This window comes from Hetaerina americana, unplaced genomic scaffold, assembly GCF_022747635.1.
Source record: "Hetaerina americana unplaced genomic scaffold, ioHetAmer1.1.p SCAF_73, whole genome shotgun sequence".
Classification (NCBI taxonomy): Eukaryota; Metazoa; Arthropoda; class Insecta; order Odonata; family Calopterygidae; genus Hetaerina; species Hetaerina americana.
Window position 1 is genome coordinate 1,551,848 of NW_027287350.1, and position 12,392 is coordinate 1,564,239.

The window sequence follows — 12,392 nt, forward strand, 5'->3', positions numbered from 1 at the left end:
GCGTGAAAATACGCGAAGCGGCGAAAATTTATCTTCAGTTGGCGGAAGGTTGCCCGCAAAATTCCGTCACTTCGAAGGACAGTGTTCCAAATTTGGACTTGCCTGAATCAACACCAGTCACTGGGCATAATGTGTAAATACGCCAATGACTCTCCACGCTCACGCTATCCCCCCCTGCACTTATTTACCATATCGTGTGACGCTCTCGGACAGTTTAACATGAACGCACTTTGAAAGGACGGCCGCAGAGCTTGAGAAATCACGTGAGAGGGGATTGGCAGGAAGAACGGCATACAAGGCCAAATTGTTGGGTAAAACCAAAGCGAAAAGCTTCTTACCTGTCAAACGGGAACTTTTAAATCTGGAAAATGACTCGGGTCAAATGACTGCTCACCTCCAAAAAAGGTGAGCAGTCATTTGAGCCGATTGGTCTCTTCACCTGGAGACCTTAAAAGTAAAAGTTTTGGTAGGAACGCGAAGTAAGCAGTTCAGTTAAGAATACAGATAACGGTTCATCTTAAATGTCTCATCGGTGTTCCAAAACGTCCAATATTTTTAAAGAATGAGAAGAGATGTACATAACTTGGTTGTGATAGTAATATCCATGGCAAATTTTTTGAGCGTACGTATGTTCTCATAAACTGCAGAGTGTGGTAAACATTCGCCAATATGCCTAACTCCCACGAGTCCAACACGCAATGCACTCAAACTCTGCTCGGAACCTTTGTTGGACGAGCGGAAATTTTGTGATCTGCAAAGGTTGTTCAAAATAGGCATTTATTCAATATGCCATTATTAGTAATAGTAAGTTTTATTTTATTTCCGTTTTTGATACGTTTTAGACCCCAAAATGTCCACATATACGTTTCTTTCAATCTGTTATCCCAGTCAACAAGAGATAGCAGGTGAAAATTAAGAAAAAATTTACTCTTTCACTTAAAGAGTTGGACCAACGCTTGTAACGTTTTTGGTTTATTTTTTCCCGGCTTTGCGTCGAGCTGTACGATTAGTTGTCTCTATCTATTGCGTCGTAGGCTGTCATGAGAAAAGTTCTGTGATGCGTAAATTTTAGAAGGTACACGTTTAGGAAAGTAGAAGTAAAAAATTTATCCAACTAATATAACTTTTGTAGCATGTCACTATTGTTTAATCCTTCCCTGCAGTTTTCCAAAATTTTATCTGTCATTTTTCCCCGTTACCGTACGGAATCCTCGTGAGAGATAGAAATATTATAATTTGAATAACGTTATGAATTTGCTGAATTTTATCCTACTCTCCGAGAATATCAGCAGTTCATTACGATCCTGGGAATCCATTATTTCATTAGGACGCTTTGTCATTTAAAATGATACCGATTTTTCCAAATCCAGAGTTGGCAGTGGTACACATATTGAATAAAATATTTTATTGTGTTCCGGAAAATTGAAAGCGTCGTCGACATATGTTTAATTCAATGTCCCCAGATGTTGCGCCACATGTTCCCAGGCATTCACTTTTCCACGAGGGTAGTGCGAGTTCCGTTTAAATTTTCGTTACTGTGAGCCATTTAAACGCTCGTAAGATTCAAAACTCATTTAGAATCTTTAAAAACAGAGGATATTATACGCTATTACTCTTTACATCTCTTTATCCGCAAATAACTCGCCTTAAATGATCGGATAATTTATTTAATTGCAGATGCAAAGGATATTTGATCAAATCGCTGGTGACATAAGAGTCATCTTCGTGAGTGGTAACTTTGAAACAATTTCGTTTCGAAATTAAGGAGATGGCTCAAAGTAACGGGAAAGTATTTTATCAACTAGAATATTAAACCATGAATTATTTTCCTTTTTTCTAGTGTAATTGGTTCATGAATATATCTTAGACTTTGAAGCTGTGTGAGGATTTTTATGAGAGTTTTACTCGATTTCCATTCATATCAATGTTTGAAAAATGCTTTGAAATCTTTTTTTGCACCAACAATTGAACGTAATTAATCTCAATTACATTTCTTAGCATAAAGATAATACTCATTCCACTACTAGTTGCTTTAGCATAAATTATTAATATCTTATTATAAGGCATGATTTTTATCCCTAATTTCCTATTAATCACTGGCTGGGATTGCGTACATAGTTTTCAAGGAATTTCTAAAATAATAGGTTTAGAGACATTGCTGTAAGTACTTCCGCTTCGTTTTCTTTCTCTCTCTCTCTGTAGATATTGCTCCAAATTTCCTTCTGTAGTTTCAATCAGGAATTTCTCTCCAGTTACCGCGTGACCGATCCGAGAGATTATTTCTTTCTCTTTGCGCTTCGTTGAGCTCTTTTTCCGCGTGCTTCACCCTATCCCTCGATTCCCTTTCCCATTCCATGAAAAGGACTTCCCTTGCGATTATTTTTGGAGCGTACCTTTTCCCTCTTTCTGCTATGACTTGAGTTTTCTACAATGAATGGCACCTCCTTAACTCGTTTGCCTTGCAGCCGCTGCTAGGTTTGAACCGCGACAGGACGCGCCCGAGGGGGGGGATCCGTTTTCATTGCTCGAATTTTGAAGATCGCTATGACCCCTGGTTAGGGATCACCCATCGTCCCCTGTATCCCTATTACGGAACACTGGGGGCTCTGGACTGGGGAGAAAAGTCACAACAGAGAGATTTGAGGGGTCGGACAAGGGTAGGGGTCGACGGGTTGGCATGTCTTCTTTGTGAGATCACCAGTCCCATATACATGCTTATTAGAATTTCTGGACTTCACTTAGCTCATTCCAAGAAATTATATATATATATCATTCTCTTACTGCATATTTCCGATATGCATATTAAACTATGATTCCTTAGAAATGATAACCCAATGCAGTCCATTGGGTTATTCAATGCATATATTTGATGAGGAAAACAATAAGATGGATAGTTTTGCATAAATTAAAACCTGGATATATCAAGAGGTTTTTCCTACGAGGGTCATCCGGAAAGTAGTACCCGTTCGTGCCGCATGAAGTGCTGACGACGCGAGTAGCCGCTGGACGAGGTCAGATAGCTTCAGTGGCTTGTCTGCCTTCTCTGAGCCAAGTTGCGTGACGCTAGCATTGCCTGTGTTGTTTCTGTGATTGTTTACAATGTTTAAAAAAATTGAGAACGCCGCCAGTTGTGAAGTGAGGGCAGTGATTAAATTCCTCAATGCAAGAAACGTTCGCCCATGTGATATTCATCGCCAATTAAAGGAGGTGTATGGAGACAATGTAATGGACGAGTCGTCTGTTCGGCGGTGGTGTCGCAACTTCAACATGGGGAGGGGGAACACACACGACGATGAGCGTTCGGGGAGACCGTCTGTCATTACAGACCAACTGGTGAGCTCAGTTGACGAATTCGTGAGGAACGATCGGCGCGTCACAATTGATGACATCTGTGAGCATTTTCCCAATGTTTCTCGAACAATTGTTCATGAAATTGTTAAACACCATCTGCATTATGCAAAAATTTGTGCAAGATGGGTCCCTCGCGTATCTCAATGAGCTGGCGGCGAAGGACTATGCAGCAGGAATACAGAAACTTGTCACACGTTATGACAAATGCCTTAATTTGCTTGGAGATTATGTTGAGAAGTAGTTTAAAGTATCCTCTTTCAAATAAAATTTTTTATGTTTGTTAATATTTACTTTTGTGTCTTTATTTCACGAACGGGTACTACTTTCCGGATTACCCTCGTATTAAAGTTCAATTTTTCATTCCAAAAATGCATTATTATAACTGCAATTCTTTGCAATGTTTAAAAAATGTATTTTCAATGATCATTTGTTAATATGGAGTGTTTTTAATATCCAAATGAGTGGAAACTTCATGAATCACTTTGGCGTCTAGCAGTTAAAACTAAGCTTGACCTGGAGGATGAGAGGATAAATGAAGTGTGATTTCTCATGAGAATCCTACTCAGGTTGCAGTAAACAATTAGGATCATAAAAGAACTCAAAAATTTAGAATACTTTTGCCATTCACCCTTCACCTTCAAAGACAGATACTTATAGAGGTACCCAGAGAACCATAACGCTGGATGGATGAGTCACATACGGTACATATCCTTTTCATCAATATTCCCTGTAAACAATTAAGGAATTTTAGAACACTGACGCACCCTCTTCCAAGCGTGTTATCAAAATTTATAGCAAACGTACAAATGAGTTTTATTTTAGAAGAAAAAGTATTTAAAAAATGAAAGAAGTATTTTAATGAAAAAGAGTGTTTTATGTAATTCGATCGCGCTAGCTCACTGAAAAAGTTTTAAAACCGAAACTAGTTTCGTGAGGGACCATTATAAATGGATACATTTGCATACGTTCTAGCATCAAAATAAGTGATGGGTTGTGTGGACAGGGGAATAGAACATGAGTTGACCATTATTACACGTTGAGAACAGTGGTAAAAGTGAAAGGGTGGAAACTGATCAATTTTTGATATTGCTCGAATTTTCTATTCTTTAGCGCGAGTTGTTCCATGAAATAATTTCTGTTGTCCCTCTTTCTGCACATTCCCAAAACTCAAATGCATATTTGATTTAGCCCAAATTTTATCATTCATCAATTTGATTTGAAAATATCATTTGTCGATTCAGTTAGATTTGCGAATGGTCCAAATTTAGTTTTTCAATTGCCCACTGAATCATAATCATTCCTGAGCCTAATATAAAACCAGTGTGATATATAGCATGAAAATGAATGATAAAAAAAATAAAGGTTGCGATTTGTTTAAAAAAGTTTTTAGACGTTACAATTTTTAGCTTAGCGTTCCAATTTTTTAAAAAGTTTTTTAAAAAGTTTTTAAAAAGTTTTTTTAAAAATTGAAACGCTAATTTAAACATTTTAAAGTGGATGGCATAAACCACAGCAGATGAAATGCTAAACTATTTACAGCAATTAAAGACAAAAAAATAGAGGAGTTTTATGGTAAAGACATTTAAGAAGAATTGAGTAGAGCGAAGAGCGCTAGAGAAGCGACGAAGGGTAAGGAATAGGATAGGCATGTTGGACGTTACAAAGGGAGGAAGAAAATATTCGGAATTAAATGGAGGTTTATTATAATGTCGAATGGTAGGTTTTGTTTTGTAGGAGAGCCAAGTAACTGTATTGTTTTCCCGTTTTACAGTTTGCGTCCATTAGAAAGTTGCCTTTAAATGGTGGAATACTAATAACATATTAATATTTAATCACTTATAAAGCTCTCAAGTATAGATTCCTTTCCCATTCGGTTATTTTAAGGACTAAATATCTTTCACGTCATCATCCCCGCTATTGAATGGCTTTCGAAACAAGATGATCATATGTGACGGACGGGGATGAATATAAAGAAGTCTCTCTCAAATTATGATGAGACGTAGGGCCACTTAGGTGAATTAGAAGATTCAAAACTTCCGGGGCCGAAATGTTTTTCCCGAGACTGTTTCGTGCTTTCATCGGCGCCTCTCCTCACGACACCCTCTACACGACTCACCACCACGAGAGAGTTCCCATATTTTTAGATACCATCCATCCCATAGGCCCTGTCTTATTTATGATTATAAGCTTTAGACTTTTTCATGAAATTCTTTTTTTTTTAGACTTTCGTTCCCCATTGGAGGGAAATCGCTGATCGGTTGATCCCTTGGGTATAATTGACCGCCCGTGGAAGAGTCCCTGCTTCGATTTAGTAGAGGTAGGATTGCAGCGTGCACACAGTTGGATTCAAATATTTCGCCCTCATCAATATTCATGACGGAATCCAAGTAAACTGAGGAAAATGCCGGGGCAGTAACTTTAGCGCAGTCACGCTCTGATTCGAATTCAAGCGTGGTTGGATCGCTGCGGGAAAATCAGTTACCCCCGCCAAAACCACCCTCCCCACGGAACTCGAATCCACACCCCTCAGTTCCTGGCAATTTTTCATCGCCTGAAACATGACGTCTTAGCACCGTCGGCACATTTGCGTTAAAAATAGCCCGAAACTGCGCTGTAGATATATTTCCCGCAATAACTCGAGAATTTTCCGAGGCCACTGGTATGTCTCCATATTTTAGGCGTAATTATTATTATGTGTGCATAGGGCACGCGCTCTTGACAATATATGGATCTTATTTGGTCTTACAATGCCATTATAAATTTACTTTAATGCAATTTTTAGAAAATTACAAGTGAATATAAATAATTCCAAAATAGCTGTTTGATTTTTCTTTCCATTGTCACTTTCACGATACGCTATTGGAGACTTTTCAGTCCCCAATATTTCAGTAATTATTTCAGTTTCCTTTCATTAGGATACATGTGATACATTTACAGGTATTCTTTACCTTTTTGCTGCATTGCTGCATTTGCATAGACTTCCTGATGGGAGTGTTGTGCTTTTTTAGCTCATATATAAGATTGAATTTTAGCTCATATTGCCGAGGTACTCGTGTAGCTTTACCCTGTCCTCAAAAATTTTTCAAAAGTGAAAAATTTCGAAGAAGGAATGAAAGTAAAAATTGCTGTTCCCCAGCACAGTGATGATATCATGTCACGAATGAATAGTGCGGTAGTCTGGTGGGTAGGGTGTTTGATTAAATACGACATATACGGCTCTGGCTATCGGAAATTACACCCAAGGAGTGTGATTACACTCTTACAGCATTTCAGGGGAATAAGTGGGAAAAATGAAATCTGCCCCATATCCAGAATATTTTCTTCTTGCAACCCGTGGTTATTTAGACGAGGCATGAGCACACCATTCGTGTTCTGAAATAGAATATCGGGCGGATTGCTGTCTAAATTGGACATATTTCTTAATTATTTATAGTATTAATGCTCTTGATGGACGTAACTATCAAGCGGTACTAACCTTGAAACAAAAGAGCAAGAGGACATTAAACATCACAAGATCCAACACCACAATAAATTGCTTTTTACTTCCACATCATTACATTCCTCATTCTTTCCAAAATGACTTTTCTACTTATGCCCTCTTGTTAACCCAATATTGTCTCCTCAGCTAACCTTCAAGATTTTGGAGTTACTCAGTATGCCCTTCTTCAACCTTTCCTCCCTCCTTTGAATTGTTTCCGAAAAACGCTCTCTCTACGAAAATCTATCATACCCATCACTTCCTTGTTTGCTGTCCTTTGGATCCATTTTACTTTCTCCATCATTCTTCAAAACATGTGTAAATCTAAAATTCCTCATTCTACGTCCACCCTCTTTCATCAAATATAATATTTTCGAGCCATACAGCAACATTATGATTCATGTAATGATTTGTGAGAAGCTCTACTCTAAGACTTTTCTTTATTCTCGTTCTTCATCCAATTTTTCTTTTATTGTCTTTAATACTTTTCCCATATTCATCTGAAGCACTTTCCACATGGGTGTGCTGTTCTACCTGCTCTAGATTATAGTCTCCAATTTTTACATTTAATGCTGCATCTTCAATGCCAATTCATTTTAAAGGCGGGATTAAAACGATTCTCACAAATGAATCGGTCATTCTTAGTTCAAGCAAGATCATGAAAGGAAGAATCTCCTTCTCTTACCCAGCGCTCAAAACTAGATGGTGTGTCATATACTTCCTCTCCCACTCTAGCTTTCGTCATTTATGGACTGCGCACCATGATTTCATACCAAAGGATGATTTTTATCAAAACATTCTTGACAAATGCACAATTTCAGGTATCGGTAAGGTACTACTCTTGTTTATTTCTAGAGATTCATTGTGCCGCTCTGTTTTTTCTTGGAACCCAAGAGTTTTAGCACGATCGGGTTCCAGGATTGGGATCCATTGAGTGGCTACTATCAGGTTTTTAGCCTCTATACTCTATTCTGGGAATGTCTTTCTCGAGTGATTAATGCATTCCAAAGTCTCAAAGGAGAAAAGAAATAAAATTTATGATAAGGAGTGGGGATGATGATAGGCGGATCATTTGTATCGATTGCAACTTTCAGTTGAGGGAGTTCAAGAACGGATGGGTTAAGCAGATTAAAAGATTTTGAGATACGCTTGTTCGGGTGAACTGAATCAGGCAAACTAGACTTATGATGGGGAAGGATAAATCTAGGCATCGGTGTTAGAAAGTGGTGGAGTCATCAAGTAGGTCAATATTTCGGGAACGGAGGGATCAATCTTGGTGAAATTATTAATTTATTCGTTTAGGAAAAGGCAAGAGGTCCCGGAACTTACTACCATGACAAAAGATCCTTAACACGTTATATATTTCAAATGAAAAATTGGTTTTGTAGATGGTCGGTCACTCAATGAAATGGAGAAAGACAGAAATTTAAGATTGATATATCATTAGAGTGGAGTGAATTCATTACCATGAGTGATTTGTTGGATTTTTGTGTGTTAAAATTATGGCGTTAACAACTGCCTATAATATTTGTAATTCATGTAAAATTTAATGCTACATTTACCAACAGTTGCATTACGTATTAATTAAATTGTATTTAAAAAAATCGATATTCCTAAAAAATTGATATTCCTAATTTTTACGCTGAAATCATTTATCTAAAGAGGTGGATTTAATTACTGATTCATTTTCATGACCGTGGCATACTAGCCAAGATAAACAAACTCGGTAGGCATGCGTTGTTAGAATACCTGGCTGTAAGTTTGTTGAATTTGCAACATGTTTTGTGGCATTTTCGAATCGGAATTAAGGAATTAATTAAGGAAAAATTAAAGTATGAATTTTGAAATTGAGAGAGTGAATGAAACTAGATCGTGAAATATTCTAATTGAGTTAATTCAACCCAACAAAATAATGTAAAGTTCGAAAATTACCATTTTGGAGCCAAATATAAAGCACAGATACGACTTTCTTTTAAAAGAACCTTCTACTTTGCATTTTACTGTGGCTGAAAAAGTTTCCCGGTTTTTGAGCTAATTCTGTACTCTCTCTCACTATCTGTTCATAAAAGTGAACCATCTGCGGAAGTTAAGCGTTTTAAAATTTCCCACTTCCTGTTGTGTTTCACATATTCAGCATTTCCAAATCCCTTTTGCCTCTGATTCTGTATATTTACCAAATAGCGGGAAATAACCTCTCTTTTAGCGTGTAATAACTGAAATGTGGCTTCGTCAGCTCACATTGGGGAGTATGCTCCAATTACCTTGAGGGTTTTATACACATGTGGCAACCTTAGGGAATTTAAGCTACGACCTCGCATAGTGTATCGTCATGTGCAAGTACTCCGGTTGAATCAACTTCGTAACATTAATCAGTCGGAGAAATCAGGTACTTGAGGTTTTTTGGGGAAACTGCCAACAAGAATTACAAACGCAAATTTGTGGCATCGAATTTTTCATTCGAACATTTGCACAAGCACAAGTAACTATTTTCTCACGTGCTAAGTAATTTTTATGAAAACAAACTTCCACTAGTGGTACGAATTTGAGCAGCAAACGGAGATATTATAAAATATAAATTCATGATTAAAATGAATATCTATTTCAAATCTTTCTGATGCGACATTTTCTTAGAAAATTCAAATTTTTTTGTGTCAGAAAACTACTACTAAAGCTCTTATGCGCAGATGCCTTTGGAAAATCATGTAGAATCAAATTTTTCGGTTAGTTTGACAGATAGCATAGCTTCACGCCACATTAATCAACCAGGTGTTTGGATTTGATAGATGAGGGTAGAGCTCACCTCTGGCCACCCCCCACACGACGTGTGAAATTTACGCACTGAGGTAAGGGAGTGTAAGTCCTTTCCTTGTTTCACCTGCGGTTTCCCAGAAAACTCTGCTGCCCAGAAAATCACAAGCTTTGGGTTAAGCCGGGGATGTCCAAGAGCATCACTCCGATTTACACCCAGAACCCTCCAGGTAGTGTCTGAACAGTCTCTGCCCACTAGTCTACCGCACGATATAACAAATGAATGGTATGCCACAGATGTTAACTCAAGTTTTATTTTTCGTAGATGGAAATCGTCTGTAAATTTTGGAAAATCAGATCGAAAGATGAAATATTCCTTTAAATTATATTTTAAAGAAGAATTTTCAACTACATTTTTAGGAACCTCATGCAAGTATTTTCTCAGGTTATGAAAGGATTGAGAAATAAAATTCCTTGGTAAGCGATTTGTATTATTTAAGTACTTCTATTATTGCGTCTATCTTCACCTTATACAACTTACCCTGAAAATCGTCAGGAGAGCGTGTGGCAGTGGGTGTTTGGACACCCCCTGCCACACGCTCTCCTGTGTTTGGACACCCTGTATTAGAAATCATCCCGTTTAATTGGTGAAGTTACTTACTATACGTAATCTATACTGTTTTATTTTTTAAAATTTAGAATCATCGTGAGTTATGTTTCCTGTTGCTTTTGATTTTTACCAAAGAAAAATAATTCATTGAATCGCTAAGCTTGGGAGTCAACTACAATTAACTTTTCCTTGAGGTATTGTATGCCTATGAAATGATAATCTGTGATTATACCCTCTCTATTAGCGTTTTTAAAGAAATCCATTCCGGTACAAACTCATTGTGTTTTTTTAAATGATTTTTATTCTTGCATGCTGGTTTTATTCTTTCATTGTCTCTAGAATCAAGATATTTAATGGCGATTATGTAATTTCTGTCTGATTTATTACAATAAGATCATATTTTCTTATGCTTCTTTGAATTCAAAGATTAAGTCATTCTGAGCAGTCCCAAATTCTCGATGAGTATTCAAGATTTGTTATAACCTACTTTATATATAATTTCTCTTAAGTTTTTCAATTGTACTCATTCAATATTCACTTAAGAAATCCTTTTTTTCTTAATACAACTCCAAAAATGCTGGTAACGAGCCTTCCTTAAGTTTGGGGTGATGCTAACTTAACTTAAAAAAAAAAAATATTTTCTCATAATTCGCACATTTTGGATTTTTGGACACTTCGCCCATGAAACCACTACAGTTTAGACTGTAGGAAGAAAACTAGTTGATGGATACGTATTTTAATATGATTTAATGTCATTGTGAACGAGAATTGGTTACTTACTATCGTGTAGCTATGGTACTCCAGAGAAGATTTTAACAAATTTGACAGCGAACGCCAAAATATTATATTGCATCATTAATCTTTTATGCATTTTTGAAGATTATAAATTTTCTGATTGTACAATGTTTGATCTAAGTCTTGTTTAAGGACTAAAAACAAGTAGTTCACATGTTTTCTTGATTTAAACGAAGTTTTTAAAAAATGAGTGAATAACGCAAATTATGAAACAGTATTTTCTCCTTAGAAATATGGTGTTGTTGAAAGCGCGATATAAAAAGTCCATAAAGTTTATATGTTTTTAACTTTAAAAGTTTTAATGATATCGGTTGGAATTTATTACTTTTCCAAAATTTGCAAATTGAGAAGATAATCGCTAATTTACTTTACTAATAAAGAAACCAAGCATTGATATGGGTTACATCTCAAAAATGGCCTCACAATCAGAATGAAATCATTCGTACTTATTTAATATTTTAAGTCGCGCATGCGTTTGTATTTACCCAATATTGTAAGTCGTACTTCGTATTTTCGGTTTTTCCCAAGCCAGGCTACCCAACAGTACTGGACTATATATGTGAACATTATATTTACAAAATTGTATGATATCGTCGGAGGAGCAGTGCTTCTTCTCGGAAAATTTCCATTTGCCCTCTTTTCAAAAAATATTTTCCCCTTCATTTTCGATGAGGTTGGATTTTGAGGGCGATACATTTTCTCCCTTCTCTCGGCCCCTTATCCCTCGAAGTTTTCTCCTCGGGCACAAGGATCCGTAGGTGGTGAGTGAGGCAGGGGTGCTGGGGGCTCGTTCATTGGTGGGTAGGGAGCGGGGGTGAGGGGAGAGTTGGGGAGGTCTTTGTGCGCCACCCCCACGAAGATTATAAATAAGAGGGCAATCGAGATCTCTTGGAAATGTTTCCACCCTCCCTTCACCCTCTTGAAAGGGAAACGAGAGAAGGGAGAAAGGAAGAGGGGCGCGTTTCTCATACAACGAACGCATTCGCTGTGGCTGAGTTATTTAATGGACGTAGACTTAATCCCTCCCAGCCTTGTATTCGCCGAGCGTTGTCCTATTATCAAATTCACGTGCCCACTCGCTTGATAAAAGGAACACGCCCTCGCTCGTTCAGGACGTGAAAATGTTTTCATTATTTTTTTGACTCTTGGGCGCGTTTTGGTGAAAAAAAATTGTCATCCGTGAAAAATTACGGGATTACTTACAAGGAGGCTCAAAGTGAGTTTGCGACATTGCCAAGGATAATCCATGATCACACAGGCATGAACTGCACGACAGTTTCTGCACGTGAGTGGGAGGATTTAATGTAGTATAACCGTTTTTTTCCAGTTTCTTATCTGCATACTTGAGATAGAATACGATAAAAATCAATTTAATTTACTGTGAATAAGTAATTTTTTAAAAAATATTAT

The 12,392-nt window shown here is 37.3% G+C and overlaps 1 protein-coding gene across 1 annotated transcript in view; it reads left to right on the forward strand.

Moving 5' to 3' along the window:
- LOC139697357 (uncharacterized) overlaps nucleotides 1-12,392 on the forward strand; it is a 663,676-nt gene that overhangs the window by 187,195 nt on the left and 464,089 nt on the right. The window lies entirely within an intron of this gene.